Source organism: Hoplias malabaricus, chromosome 12 (assembly GCF_029633855.1).
Source record: "Hoplias malabaricus isolate fHopMal1 chromosome 12, fHopMal1.hap1, whole genome shotgun sequence".
In the NCBI taxonomy this organism is placed as follows: Eukaryota; Metazoa; Chordata; class Actinopteri; order Characiformes; family Erythrinidae; genus Hoplias; species Hoplias malabaricus.
In genome coordinates, this window is record NC_089811.1 from 5,312,930 (window position 1) to 5,329,599 (window position 16,670).

Consider the following 16,670-nt stretch of genomic DNA (forward strand, 5'->3'; position numbering starts at 1 on the left):
ACCTAACCACCCTTAATTTCAAAATAAATTCAGAATCTGACAGAAAGTACACACACTGTTTATTAAAGGACTCCTGCAGTTATTGTACAGAGAGCATTAAATGACTTCATATCCTTAGTTCACCTCCATCTCCTCCTCAAGGTTTTCTACTTTTCATGTATTTGATTAAATATTTTAACTAATTAATTTAACTGATTTATAAATATGATTAATATTGTGGTGTTAAAAGTTCAGTTAACTTCAAATTTGGTCAATCAGTTTGTTAAAACACTATATTTTTTCTTAATATAAATATTTATATTAAATCATTTATTCATTGTCTGTAGGCGCAGACACATACTCACACATTCACTCACACATTCACACCTATAAACTCCTTTGAGTCACCAATCCACCTACCAACGTGTGTTTTTGGACTGTGGGAGGAAACCGGAGCACCCGGAGGATACCCACGCAGACACAGGGAGAACACACCACACTCCTCACAGACAGTCACCCGGAGGAAACCAACGCAGACACAGGGAGAACACACTACACTCCTCACAGACAGTCACCCGGAGGAAACCCACGCAGACACAGGGAGAACACACCACACTCCTCACAGACAGTCACCCGGAGGAAACCCACGCAGACACAGAGAGAACACACCACACTCCTCACAGAAAGTCACCCGGAGGAAACCCACGCAGACACAGGGAGAACACACCACACTCCTCACAGAAAGTCACCCGGAGGAAACCCACACAGACACAGGGAGAACACACCACACTCCTCACAGACAGTCACCCGGAGGAAACCCACGCAGACACAGGGAGAACACACCACACTCCTCACAGACAGTCACCTGGAGGAAACCCACGCAGACACAGGGAGAACACACCACACTCCTCACAGACAGTCACCCGGAGGAAACCCACGCAGACACAGGGAGAACACACCACACTCCTCACAGACAGTGACCCGGAGGAAACCCACACAGACACAGGGAGAACACACCACACTCCTCACAGACAGTCACCTGGAGAAAACCCACGCAGACACAGGGAGAACACACCACACTCCTCACAGACAGTGACTCGGAGGAAACCCACGCAGACACAGGGAGAACACACCACACTCCTCACAGACAGTTACCCGGAGGAAACCCACGCAGACACAGAAAGAACACACCACACTCCTCACAGACAGTCACCCGGAGAAAACCCACGCAGACACAGAGAGAACACACCACACTCCTCACAGACAGTCACCCGGAGAAAACCCACGCAGACACAGGGAGAACACACCACACTCCTCACAGACAGTGACTTGGAGGAAACCCACGCAGACACAGGGAGAACACACCACACTCCTCACAGACAGTCACCCGGAGGAAACCCACGCAGACACAAAGAGAACACACCACACTCCTCACAGACAGTCATCCGGAGGAAACCCACGCAGACACAGAAAGAACACACCACACTCCTCACAGACAGTCACCTGGAGGAAACCCACGCAGACACAGAGAGAACACACCACACTCCTCACAGACAGTCACCCGGAGGAAACCCATGCAGACACAGGGAGAACACACCACACTCCTCACAGACAGTCACCCGGAGGAAACCCACGCAGACACAGGGAGAACACACCACACTCCTCACAGACAGTCATCCGGAGGAAACCCACACAGACACAGAAAGAACACACCACACTCCTCACAGACAGTCACCTGGAGGAAACCCACGCAGACACAGAGAGAACACACCACACTCCTCACAGACAGTCACCCGGAGGAAACCCACGCAGACACAGAAAGAACACACCACACTCCTCACAGACAGTCACCTGGAGGAAACCCACGCAGACACAGAGAGAACACACCACACTCCTCACAGACAGTCACCCAGAGGAAACCCACGCAGACACAAGGAGAACACACCACACTCCTCACAGACAATCACCCGGAGGAAACCCATGCAGACACAGGGAGAACATATATGTATTTTACTTCAGTAGAGATATAGAAAAACAAATTTACTTGTGTGTTTTTATCTTAAATACAAAATAATTTTAACAAATTCTGATTGATGGAGCACACACTGTCTATTACGTTTTGTTCTTTTAACAGTACATAACAGAAACAGAAATTCATGCACATACTATTTTTATCTTTCCAATCATTCAAGTGGCTGTATGTTGCTCTGGATCTGAGCATCTGCCAAATTATTACCTCCCTCCAAAAAGGCCATGAAGGTCTTTTTAAAGGTTTTCCTACCAAGAAATGCTCAGTCATACTCAGGATTTGATCTGGGTGGGTTACCTTTTGGTGCAAGGTCTAAGCCAGATCAAAGTGATTTTATTCTCCAAGGGTTTGTGGAGGACAGTTTCCCTGTCCTGGCCTGCAGAGGGTCAGAGGGAAGAGCAGCGGGTCTGGCTGACCCCTGCTAAGCTCTTTTTGATTGACTCGCCAGGGCCATCAGCTCACCCCTCACTGCCCTGAATGAGATGGTCAGTATGTCACTCATTCTGCACACCCCCCATCCCCCACCCTGCCCCCTCTCTCTTCTTATGTTGCGTCCTGATACCAGGGTTTAATCCACTGTAGGGTAATTGCGGTGTGAGTATGAGGAAGCGATGGAGTGGCGTCCTACGTCTTTGGGCCACTTCACTTAAGAGTAATTAAGAAATTTCTCAGACTCTCTGACTCCCTGTTAAACTTTTTCTTCATCTCTCCATCCGCCTCTGTCTCTTGGCAAACCACTTCGTCTCTCTCTCTGACTCTCCACTTTCTATGCTCTGATTTTTACTCTGTCTGTCATGCTCTTTCCCAGACTTTTAAAAGTTTGCCCAGTCCTTGTCACTCATCCTTTGCACTTTGGGGACGTGTGGACAAGGCAGGACTGAGACTAAAACAGCACAGTCAACCGGGCATGCAGAAAATATTCAGACCTCATATACATCTCCTCCATTTAGTTACGTTGAAGCATTGCTCTAAATGCTCTGAAAGCATTTATTTCCCATCAGTCTATAAGAGAAAGTCCGTAATACAATTTCACAGAGGTTTATAAATGTACAATAACAATGGCACAAATATGCCCCCCCACCAACTCCAGTAGCAATTACAGCTATGAGGTTTTATGGATACGATGCTGTATACTTGGCACTCCTGGATTTGGGGATCTTGTTATATTTCTCTCTGTAGAACCCCACAAATCTGTCAGATTGGATAGGTTCTGCTTTCTCAAGCCTCTCCAGGGACATTCACTGAGTTGAAGTCCCAAGCCCCTGAATAAATTCTCTGCCCTTCCCCAATTCTGCATTTTCTCTGCTGTTTTCTCATCATTGCTATTTTTTTTTGGGAATGTGTACCTTCAAGTTAATTTGAAATTCTGAGCACTATTGAGCTGTTTTTTCCAGGTTTTTTCAAACAAAAATTGTCTTAATACCACGATGCTACCACCACCATACTTCACAGTAACAGTGTAAGTGGCCAGGCTATGACCAGTGCCTTATTTCCTTCAGTGGTAATGTCTGGCATTGAGGCTAAAGAGCTCAATCTTCCCATCGAACCATAGAATGTTCATCTGGCAAACTCCAAGTGAGCAATCAAGAGAATTTTGCTGAGGAGTGGCCTCTCTAATGGGCTTTTCCATTACTTGACCCTTCTTGACAACAACTGTTTGTTGTTTGGTTCATGAGGTTCTTTTTTTTCACTACCGCAGCTTCCCCCAAAACGTAGCTGGTGATGTTGCAAAAACACTGTCATAGGTAATTTGGTAGATACTTACAGGAATGTCATGACAGAGATTCTGAGGCTCTAGGACCCTTGTCAAAATGAAGACCTCTCTTCCAATTACTTCATTTGGCTGGACATCCAGTTCAAAAATAATTTTGTGATGGAAAGATTGAAAGCAACATTTTTCTGGAGCTTCAAATCTACAGATACCTTTACAATTAGACCTGTGTTTCTAAATATGCTTGTCCTGGACATCCATGGAAACTTCTATTGACCTTAAGCAAATATACTGCCCACATTTTAAGCTAAATTTGATATTTCTCTTCTTGGATCACCTTAGCAACCACCTGAAATACTTTAACCGTGTCCAATGCAAGCACCTGGGAATCACAGCAATCACCAGGAACACCTCAGTGACATTATATCATTCAAGTTACAACACTTTATCAACCTCCGGGGACACCTTAGCATCCACCTGAAATACGGATAATGTCAATCAAATGCAACACTTTAAGCACCACCCCAAAAAATGCTCACTTAGCAACATCTACAACCTGGGACACCTCAGCAACTGCAAAGTACAAGACGAGCAGAGTTACAGAGCATGAGCTGTTACCCTCATTTTACCACGTCATGTCCTTGACAGACCCCATCTCACATAATGTTTTCCCTCATAACGGTTCACAGTGCCTTTCAAAAGGAGCCAAAGTTCAAAAACATCGGAACAAAAGATCGGCTAACGGAGCGGTGGAGCAGACAGCAGCATGGGATTAAATCTGAGCTGATTAAAAGAGCATCTCCTATTGCTTGTTTTTGTTTTGGAGGCAGACAGAAGTGTGTGGCTTTGGGTGGGTGGAGGGTGGGGCATAAACAATGTCTGGAGAAGGCCTGAAAAATCTTCAGATGATATTTTTTATTGTGGATTACACGCTCCAAGGCTCATGATCTTTAGCCATGAGGGGAGAGTCGGATCAACGCCCCTGAAAAGGTGTCAGCTGGACAGAACACACTCTAAACCAGCTCAGACAATATCAGGACCTTTATTTGAGAGACACATAAACAACATATGATTTTCTTTAAATGACTTCGCCTTTTTTAAATACAACATGGCCTTATATTACGTATTGTTAAATAATATATATTCCAAAAATTACTAGTAAATACCACACACAAATATCTGGGATGTTCATAAACAATATTAATAATAAATAATATTTTATAATAATAAATAAAAAGAAATAATTATTAATGTGGTAAACCAAGACAATTTGTTTATTTGTTTAAATATGCTATAAATATTGAAATAAGTGTGCCAGGATATGTTTTGGATATTTTATTAAAAATGACACATTTTGCTGCCACAAATTTAGCAATTTCTGTAAATGACAAAACTTTCAATTTACTTTACTTTATTTTTTATATTAACTGATGGTTGGAGTAGAATGGTCTGTGGACAGGTCACAGGAACTGAAACTGGACCGACTGGATAAGGACAGAATATATTTATTGAATGATTTGTGGTTATAAAAGTGAAATAATATACATGTTCTATATGTAATAGCTAATAAACAACATATAAAATAGAAACTGATGTCTGTTTGGGTTGACTATTAAATTATTATTATTTATTTCTCTTTACCATCCATCCATCCATTGTTCTACCCCTGTATGTGGTTTCTTGGCTTCATTGTAATCATTTACAGTCTGCAATTCAGTAGCTCAGTTGGTTGTGTACTATTGAGAACGCTGTGTCCAGGCACTAAAACGAGGATCCCCAAGATCAGAATGGTGGACTGTAGTCTACAGGCTAATCCAGGCCACTCTGATACCCTAGCTCTATTTCAGTTTTAACTGTGTTTACCTCACTGTTGCCTCTGAACAGTGCACAGCTTTCGCTCATTAAAGCCCTCACCAAAGGCTGACCCAAAAGTGTCCATTGCTGTGTTTCACCGTATAGTTATGGACTGTCATTGGAAGCTAATTAGTTGCTATTTCCACATGGGTAACACATCGTTAAGTAGCCAAAGTGCAATGTCAGCATTTTGGAGCAATTTCCAGCCTCATATTTGCGCAGCTGTTATTTTTCTTTCTGATTCTGTAAACACTGGTGAAAGGCATTCACAGCAGAGAGTGCTCGCCAAGGCCTTACTGAGCAGTTAATGAAGGTGCTAGATGGACAGGGGGTTCACAAAGTACACAAAATGATTTTCTTGAAAAAAAATCCTTTTTATATAAAAACGGCTGTGAACAAAAGATTAAAAAGCCTCCCTTGGGGTTTGAAAGACATTCTTTCAGCTTCGCTCTGGAGCCATGAGGCTAAAGAAGCTAACGGGTAATGAAAGCTTATAGCCACTTAGCTCTCAGCATGGTGCAAACCGCAAGCTTAAATTACAACACACTTATGGGAGACATGTTTATGTTATTTCTGACTGGGCGTGCATGACGTATTGTTATATCAGTGTAAAGTACATAAGTACACACAACATTGAGTATTCAAGATGGACGCCACTACTGTATGTCAGCACATGTTAGGAGATAGCTTTTTACAATACAGCGGCAGAACGTACACAAACAAATTTATTACAGATTACTACACGTGTTAAGCTTGCAATTTTAATGAAAATAAATTCCATAATATTCTTAAAATAAATAATAAAAATCAAATAATAATAGTAATAATAAAAAATAAATTAATACATTAATTGATACAAATATCAGACATCAAAAAAAATAGTTAAAATGTTAGTTTGTTATAGGCTTATCTTTGATGGTAACTGTGTGGTACTTACAAGAGCTGCTGCTGTTGGATGGCACCACCAGGTAGTCTGGCCTGGCATTCTTCACAATGTCCTGCCAGTGGATGGTGTCAGCGTGGCACAGGAACTTATTCTGGTCAACATACACTCCACCGTGCAGAATTTCTAAAGTGGTGGAAAACAAACAGAAAACACAGACTCATCACCCAACTGCAACAGTCTCACTTTTGAGGGAAGACCATATGAGGTGATCTAACCCGGGTCTAGATCCTCTGATAAAGAGTGGCATATATTCCCAGCTCTGTGGTGGGTTTTCATGTTTATCTGTTTCCCCAACACCTAACTCAAAGTCTCAGTCACAGATTCAGCTGTCTTTGTGTCATATATTGATATCGTATAATGATATTGTAGCTCTGAGATTCCAGTCCAAACTAAATATTAGGTACACAGACTAGACTCGGCCCCAGACCATCACAAAATATCACACTCCCCCAGTCATTCACACACTCATGCTTGTTTTAGACAGCCACTCCACCTACCAACGTGTGTTTCTGGATTGGAAACACATGCAGACACAAAATGCAAATAAAATTAAATAATTACAAATAGTAAATAATAAACAATAATGAAAATAACAAAAAATGAATTTAAACTGTTAACGTTAACATGTTAAGTCTGAGACTATCTCCATTTTTAATCTGTTAGTACTTTATGTTTTGTACAATAGTCGGTAGAAACCAGCCTGGACTTTTTTTCTCAGTAAAAAAAAAATAAAAAACTCTGATACTTCATCAAACAAAAGCTGCAATTTCGGTAAAAGCCATTGTTCCTGAGGGGCTTCACAATGTTTGGTTATTTAATGTTAAAGTGATGTTCCTTCCTGCCCGAAAACAATTGCTCGCTTTAACCTTTTGGTGTCAGTCGTATATTTCTGTAGAAAACGATCTCCAACATTGGTGCTGGGAGGCAAAGGCACCCAAAGCCTGGCCTGCTCTGACCTTTTCCTGCTTCCTCCGCTCCATATGACTGATCCTCTGTCAGAGAGACCAGACAAATCCCTCTCATATTGCTGTTATTAATAACCTTAATCTGTTTCTGTGGTTTGTTTTTATTTTATTTCTTCCTTTCTTTATTTTATAGTTTTCCCTTTTCTCCTTCAGCCCTCCAAGGGACGGCCGGCGACAACAGATGCGAACGGAGAGGAAGGAATAATTACATTCCCTATCCACGCCAAATCCGTCCTGGATTTGAGACTCCGGCGCCCCGGATGACAACACTAACAAGTTTGTAATTTCATATTTCAACTGCTGGGAGATGAGACGCGCTATCCTTGGCCCTAATATGCATCGTACTCTAACATGGATCATGGAATTTGGAGGGGAATCAATCTGTTGTCCTTCCCTACACCCACCACCCCACAACCCCACAACCCCACTACCCCAACCATCCCACCAACTGGAACTGTGACACATCGCAGGTCGGACCCAGTGGACAACAGCATTATGGTCTTAGCGCTTCTTGGAAAAGTGTCCTGGGGGTTAATCTGCACTTCCGGGGAGAAAAAAAAAACGAAAAGGGGTGGGAGCTGGTGGGAGGGTGGCTCTGGAGCTTATGGCAGATTTGCATTATTTACAGAGTCTGAATTTTCCTGCGCTCCAGAAGGAGATTAGCCGCATCGTGGTGAAACAGATGAGACATATTCATGACCGCAGGCTATCAGAAGCTGATAATAGTCCAACAAAAGGCTTGATTAAATTGTGTTCCATGGATGATTGGAAGCAGAGTTATTGTGTCCCCCCCCCCCCCCTGCTCTCGGTGGGACATCCAACAAAACCTGGCGCTCAACAGATGAACTCATTTCTTCGCACCTTGTTGCTGTGCGTGCTGAGAGTATTGACCAGGGAGCCTCCTACCTTCCACCAGGTGAGCGGAAGTGAGAGAAATAAATTAACTGGGTACAAACAAAGACTATATCGAATTTATTCATAAAACATAATACACTGCCATGGTCACTGTGGTCAGTGATTCTGATTCAACTCCACATGGCCGAGAACTCAACCAGGAGTCTATAACGAGTCATGTCAGCTTTTCTGGGTCAAGTGAGGTCCTGTATATATTACATTCTCAGTCGCTCTCGCCTTTTCAACCTCTCACTCTTTTCCTAAGCTCCTTCTGATGATGCACTTGATCTGATTGGGCAGGACACTTATACCTCACAGGCTACATTTGCATAGCCGTTGTAACATAATTATTAGTAGGTGGTTGTGGATTAGAGGATCTTTGTCATTTCACCCACTGTTTTTTTTTTTTTCTCCCTGGTTCTCTTGGGTTTAGTTTGACTGTTTTTTTAAGACATTTTTTTCAGAAAATAAGATTTAAGGTTATATAAATAAAACTGCAATATTTTGAAATGAACTAATGGTTGCATGTCACCAAACATCATTTTCTAAATATACAGAATCAAATTTAGCTTTTTTAAGGTCAGACATTTCCACTTGGAACTAAAGTGTGTAATACACACAGTTCCCAAAACCCCAGTGTCATAAATGTGGGCCACTGAAAAGTGCTACTACAAACTATGATGCTGGGTTATTGTTAAATTGTAGTTTAGGGTCAGGCCTAGTGTTAAAGTTAGGGTTTGGTTTAGGCCAGTGGTTCTCAAAAGGTGGGCATGGAGCACAGCCAGGTAAATGAATGAGATAAATAAATCATGTCAGTTGGGTTAATACCATTGTGAAGGTGATTTGTCACTTCATTTTGATTTGTTCCATGTGCAGTTGTAGTTTTACATGAATGACAAAGTTTAAAATGAATTCCAGTGCGTCTGGAAACACAAGGTATGTATGTGTGTTTGAGGGGTCTCAAGTATATTCACATCTACAAACTTGCTTTGGAGTTCTGTATCTACTGAAAGTAGGTGACCTCTGTGCACTATGTACCTCAGCATCACCCCTCTGTTATTTTATGTGGCCTACCACTTTGTGGCTGAGTTGCTGTTGTCCCCAGTTGCTTCCATTTTGTTATAATAGCATTGGCAATTGACTGTGGAATATTAAGTAGTTGTAGAATATTTAGGATTTGTCGCACAGGTGTCGTCCTATCAGAGTACCACCCTGGAATTCACTGAGCTCCTGAGAGCGACCGATGGAAAAGCTTAATCTGATTTTTTTTTTATACCTATGCTGCAGTAGTTTACATATTGACAAGTTTTTTTTTGTTGGAGGGAGGAGGGAGGCTGGGGCTCTTCTGGTTTAGGTTTAAGACTCGCATTTTCGTTCAGCTCTATTGTCGTGATGCAGTCATTTCACGCTTCAGTGTGACAAATACATGATACTGATAGATTGACGCACTAACACGTGTCATACACACTTAGCTGTGATAATGGGGAGGGCCTTTAGGTGGTGGGTTGTTTCCCTCTTTGTTTTTTTTTTTTTTTTAACTGACACAACAGCAGAAGCTTCTAATGAATGCAGAAGACAGCTGCATTTGAGGTTAAAGTCATTATGACCAATTAGCAAGTGTTGCCTATAGGTATAAATCCTCCAGCACTGAAGTAGAAATTAGGATCATGAAATAGAAGCAATGGAAACTAAAATAAATGAAAAAAAGTAGAAACAGAGTCTTAATCCCTATTCAGACTGGATTAGTTTTACACGGAGAGCTGGGGTAATGCAATTTTTTCCACAAGACGTCAGTAATGTTTATGGTGGATTCACACTGGATAAGAAATCTCCATAAAAATAACAGCGATGGGAAGAGCTACTCGATTCACGCACTGCGGTCACACAATGGGGATCAGACACAGCTGAGCTACTAGAGTTTTAAGACTGTCACAGCTGTTCTGAGATCAGCCCTCCCACCAAAAGCATACAGCCCTAAACGTCTTTATCTTCTAGTACTTTATAACAGATAACGGACGTTATTATAACCGTTATTATTAACCATTTAATGGTAACGACAAACATTCATAACACGTATGGAGGCTACTAGTGTGGACAAAACATACCCACAGGTCGTTTTGTAGATTTGAGCATGGTTTGTCGTTTGGCTGCTTAGCTTTTACTTAAACCATACATTTCATCACTGAATGCCTCCTTTAGCTCAGGTTCTCAAGGAAACCCACAAAAAACCTCATTTTCTCCAGGATATGACACAATATTCCCCCACATTTCAATTTGGACAGGATTAAAATAACCTGGGGTCATTTTTACTGCTGGTTTTACAGTAGGTAAAAGGCTCATGAATCTTTCCTGAAATGGGAGCGTGCACTCTGAGAAAATGACTGAAATGGTATATTTGGATGGGATTAAAACTACTGAGATACTCAGGTAATAATTACATTACCCCCACGTCCACAGGTAAAACTAATCCTGTCCGAATAGGGCTTTAAAGAAGAAACAAAAGGAGAGGACGGGGGAGTCCATCATTCTCGGGATAGTGCAGTTAAGGTAAAAGTAGGGATATAAGGAGGATTAAAGAGAGGCACCGGGGTGGCACAGGGGAATGATACAGGAGATACACTAGTGACCAATGGAGTGGTGTGTAGGAATCTGGGGGATCTACTCCCTGTGTGAGACACATAAAAACACAACAAAAGGAAATTCTGTCCATTATGTGGCCTTCTATCCCATGCCAGTGTTGAACAATTATTGCAGTCCTCCAAGACCAGCTTCCTATCAGTGTGAAGAAGAGCAAGAGACCTAAACCCCAAAGAGACAGGCAAGCTAATATATCAAACACATCAAGAGCGAAGAATTAGGACGAAAGTGACGTCCCCACCAATATCCAGCAATTATTGAATTGTCCCCACCAATAATTTCATCCCCTCGAGAAAAAAAAAAACAAAAAAAAAACGATCTGTTAACATCTCATTAACCCAGAGGTGTAGAAAGGGTTAAATCATGTTCTATACTCAATTCCTACCCCCCGTAACACCAGCCAGTGTGATTGGCTGTGCCTTCCCCTGCTGTCACGTGAGACTCTGTAGCTACATTTGCTTGTTAGCAGCATCAAAACTGGAAGGAAAACTTCCCAGTCATATGTGAGACTTACTTTGAAAGAATCAGGTGCAAGGTACGTGACACATGGGTGACACAAGTGAGTGAGGATGGCAGCAGAAATGAAGAAGGTGGACGTAAGGAGGTGTTTTTCAAAGAAACATGTAAGTCATTAACGTCAAGTTCGCTAATGAAATGAGTCCATCATAATAACGTTAATGGCAAACATACAGCAGGCTAAAACCGACTGTAGCTACAACATGGTTTGGAAATTAACTGCAAAACAAACTGCCAACTGTCAGTTCTCTTACAGTTTCCCAGAGTAGCATGTCTAACTTCGGTTACAACTCAGAGAATGTCAGAGAAAACTGCAGCCTTGTGCAAGGATCTGGATGAAAATGTGTCTTGTACTTTCACTGACACATTGAGAGATTTATTTATTTATTTATTTCTGTGATTGTTACTTTGTTTTTGTTTTTTTGGAGATTGTGCAGTGCTCCATCTGCTTTTATTATTTCTGATAATGTTTTATTTGCACTGTGGCTGAAGTAAACAAGTCTTTAGGTTGTCTGTCAGTCATCAGTTTAAAAATTAATTTTGCATCATATAGTTCATGAATTAAATTGTGAATATTTAATCACAATAGGGGCGGCACGGTGGCGCAGCAGGTAGTGTCGCAGTCACACAGCTCCAGGGGCCTGGAGGTTGTGGGTTCCATTCCTGCTCCGGGTGAATGTCTGTGAGGAGTGTGGTGTGTTCTCCCTGTGTCTGCGTGGGTTTCCTCCGGGTGACTGTCTTTGAGGAGTGGGGTGTGTTCTCTCTGTGTCTGTGTGGGTTTCCTCCGGGTGACTGTCTGTGAGGAGTGTGGTGTGTTCTCTCTGTGTCTGCGTGGGTTTCCTCCGGGTGACTGTCTTTGAGGAGTGGGGTGTGTTCTCTCTGTGTCTGTGTGGGTTTCCTCCGGGTGACTGTCTGTGAGGAGTGTGGTGTGTTCTCTCTGTGTCTGCGTGGGTTTCCTCCGGGTGACTGTCTGTGAGGAGTGTGGTGTGTTCTCTCTGTGTCTGCGTGGGTTTCCTCCGGGTGACTGTCTTTGAGGAGTGGGGTGTGTTCTCTCTGTGTCTGTGTGGGTTTCCTCCGGATGACTGTCTGTGAGGAGTGTGGTGTGTTCTCTCTGTGTCTGCGTGGGTTTTCTCCGGGTGACTGTCTGTGAGGAGTGTGGTGTGTTCTTTCTGTGTCTGCGTGGGTTTCCTCTGGGTGCTCCGGTTTCCTCCCACAGTCCAAAAACACACGTTGGTAGGTGGATTGGCGACTTGTGAGTGTGTGAGTGAATGTGTGAGTGTGTGTTGCCCTGTGAAGGACTGGCGCCCCCTCCAGGGTGTATTCCCGCCTTGCGCCCAATGATTCCAGGTAGGCTCTGGACCCACCGTGACCCTGAACTGGATAAGGGTTACGGATAATGAATGAATGAATGAATCCAATGCTGTGATTGGAGAGACTCCGTTGGGGAGGCGGGACGATCCTGAATTCTCTGCACTGAGCATCTCAAAGTCAAAGTGACTCATTTTATCATGTTTTCTGATTCACGCAGCCCATAAAAAGGCTGTTTGGGTGGTTTTGTTTCGCAGTTTTGTTTGCTCCAGATCCAGAAATGAATGTGCACATGCACTGATTTTCATCCCCTTTTAAGGCTTAAAGTGTTTGAAAGTCCCACAGCAAGGCAAGCAACCGCAGGTAATTCCCTCGCTCCTTTCTTCCTCTTGATGTGCATTATTTCTTTGTGTGTAAACGAAACAGAGATAGCGCAGACGACTCTGGGTGAATAAAGTGCTTCAAAAGGCACGAGAGTGCAAACACTGATACTCACTCACAATGAGTAAACACTCCACAATGCACTGTGTGCCTCAGGAAGAAGAGATTGTGCACTTTGTGGACTGTTCAGGTCCACTGGGCATATCTGAGTGGTCACAGAGGTTTTTATTTACAACTAAAGATGATGTTCGTACTTTCTGGTGGCTTTGTGTACACTCACTGTCTGTTCTCTTCTGCTGTGTTACAAACTCTGGTCTATCTGTTGCTCTGCATACATTCTTTGCCCCTTTTCACCCTGTCCTTCCATGGTCAGGACCCCCAGAGGGCAGGTGTGATTTGGGTGGTGGGTCATTCTCAGCGCTGCCCTAACACTGATGTAGTGACTGTGGGTTGGCGCCACTCTGTTAGACACACCTTCCTCATTGGTTCAGCTTGTAGATGAAAAGTCAGAGACGGTAGCTCATCTGTTGACACAGGATGCTGTTGCCTGGGTGTTTTTGCTTGGTGGATTATCCTTAGTCCAGTAGTGACACTTTAAAACCTCCAGCAGCACTGCTGTGTCTGATCCACTTGTACCAGCAGAAAACATTAAAAGGCCTTTATCCACCAAAATGAACTGGTTCAGTTCCTGTTTGCGTACCCAATTTAGAATAGATCCCACTAACATTAAAAGAAAAGTTAGTTCCCACCTGGAAGCAAAGTGTCGTAGTTTCTACAGTGTGAACCGTGACATCATTTGTGGGTGTGTCGAGGTAAAGAAGCTCCAGAAAGAGCACCGAGCCTCACAGTGGGTCTGTGTGCAGGCATTTAGTGTCTTATATAAATAAATAAAGGGAAATAAAACAAGAAAATGCTCCGTTTGTGTGTTCCTGGAGTTCATCGTGACATGAAGCATGTTAGCTACTTTTTCACTGCTGTTAGGAGCTCAGTGAGGCGAACCAGAACTCTTCAAAATGTTCACATTAGAATATATCACTGTGAACTGACTCCACGGTAAACAGTGGATAAACCATGACTCTGTCCTGACTATCAGTTTAGCTCTGGATCAGGCTCTGAATTCATCCACAGTTACAGTGAAACCGAGCAACCCCTTGCCCCACCGCTGTTGGGGTCCTGACCACTGAAGAATAGGGTGAATGGGGCAAAGTATGCAGAGCAACAGATGGCTCTAAAATTGTACAACTACAGAGTGCTCTTGCATGGTCAGTGGAGCTGAAAGTATATGTGTGTATACCTCCTTGAGGCTTTTCCAGGGAACTAACCCCGCTAGTTTCACCTTGACCAGTCAATTTGACCGGTGTTAAAGGCCATGGAGCCTTTCCGGGGTTGTTTTTAAATGTAAAACTACTCTAAATGGAAGCTAGAATGAGAAAAGGTTCAATTAGCGCATTCAATAATCATCAGCCGAGGCAATCGCAGGTTCCTCTGGGCGACACATTCTCTCTCTCTCTCTCTCTCTCTCTCTCTCTCTCTCTCTCTCTCTCTCTCTTTAAATTAGAGCTCACCGTCTCTCAGCCCTGCCCGAAAACACAGCAGAGGAGAAAAATAATCAGAAATGAAGGAAAGCAGAACAGATGTATGCAGGCTATCACAGCAAGGGCGGACGCAGACTGGGTTTTAAATGACTGAATTATATTCAGCTCCGAGAGACTGAGAAAACCCCTGCCTCACTCGGCGGGAAGAGAGAACACAGGTGTTCAATGACAAACTCCACTGACAGAGAAAATAAAGCCAAGCAGCGCCAAGCACTACATTAATACACTCTCACTGGCTCCTTTATCACACACCTCTACCTCACAGGACCACTACACGAGAGCACAATTACACATTACACTCCATCTGCTCCTCCTTCCCCCTCTCTCTTTCTCCTTCTCTATTCTGTCGCTCACTCCACCTTCTCTCTGCTGATATTTGTCTCCTTTCCTCTTTTATTTTTGTCCTATTTCTCATTTTCAGCTCCACATCCTCCCCATCTCTCCCTTTATTCTTTCTTTTGTCTCCCTCTCTTTTCTCAGGTCCAGCTCTATTAGTCAGCTGCTGTAAAAGCCCCTTTCACAGAGAGCGAGAGACCCCTTCAAGCGGGCAACTAGACTTCAGACTACACTCCTGCTACACACTTAAATGTTCATTTTGGTGGGAAGCCAAGCTCTTTACATTCCTTGCTCCATGAAGGAAAAGTCTATATCCTATGACCCCCTCCAGCCCATTCTGAGAAAGGGTGACACATCAGGGTGAAACGTTGTGTAGTACGTAGTGTTTTACAGCTTCCTTTTTGATTCATTATGCTTTTATTCCCTATTTGTGTTTGAGCTCATCCAGAAAACTGGAAAAGTCCCACTTCCTGCGTTTTTATTTATTCCCAACAGAGGAAGTTTGGAAACAGAAGCTTGTTGGATGCAGCATTGCCATTTCTCTTCATTTCTGAGCCAGTGCAGCCCAGAGAACTGCGGCCCCGGGGAGCAATAGCCAGCACTAATATAATACTAATACCCCACTGTATACCTCACGCTGCATTACAGCCAGCGAGGGGAGCATATTCACCAGAGGAACATAAATTAGCCGTGACTTCCCAGCATGCTCTCTGAATGCCTAATGCTTACTTGTCCATATCACCCCCCATGCCACAGACACACACTCACACACATTCTAACACACAGCACTCTTCTAGACTCTTCTTCTTACAGTTTGAGAAAATGTTAGTGTCACAATACACCTGCAGCACCAGAGGAAAAGGAACCAGTTTGTATTTTTTAAACATGATTTGCAACAAGATTGTGTCTCCATATTTAACACACACACACACACACACACACACACACACAATAGTGCACTAGGAGCAGTGCATGCTCAGAGCAGTGAGCAATTGGCAACTGGGGGTTAGGGGCATGGATGTTGAAGGAGGACATAGCACTGTTCCTTCAGTCCAATGACCCTTTAGCCCATGTGACCTCATGACACCTCAAATGGATTAAGATGAAATCTGAAATGTATTTCAGGGTCGCGGTGGATCCAGAGCCTACCTGGAATCATTGGGCGCAAGGCGGGAATACACCCTGGAGGGGGCGCCAGTCTTTCACAGGGCAACGCAGACACACACTCACACCTATGGACACTTTTGAGCAAATCCACCTACCAACGTGTGTTTTTGGACTGTGGGAGGAAATCGGAGAACCCGGAGGAAACCCACACGGATACAGGGAGAACACACCACACTCCTCACAGACAGTCACCCGGAGGAAACCCACGTGGACACAGGGAGAACACACCACACTCCTCACAGACAGTCACCCAGAGCGGGAATCGAACTAACAACCTCCAGGCCCCTGGAGCTGTGTGACTGCGACACCTACCTGCTGCGCCACCGTTAAATATTTATTTATTTATTAATAA

The 16,670-nt window shown here is 43.4% G+C and overlaps 1 pseudogene; it reads right to left on the bottom strand.

The window, feature by feature from the left end:
- The window catches only part of LOC136710951 (receptor tyrosine-protein kinase erbB-4-like), a 361,050-nt pseudogene that overhangs the window by 47,039 nt on the left and 297,341 nt on the right, over window positions 1-16,670 (bottom strand).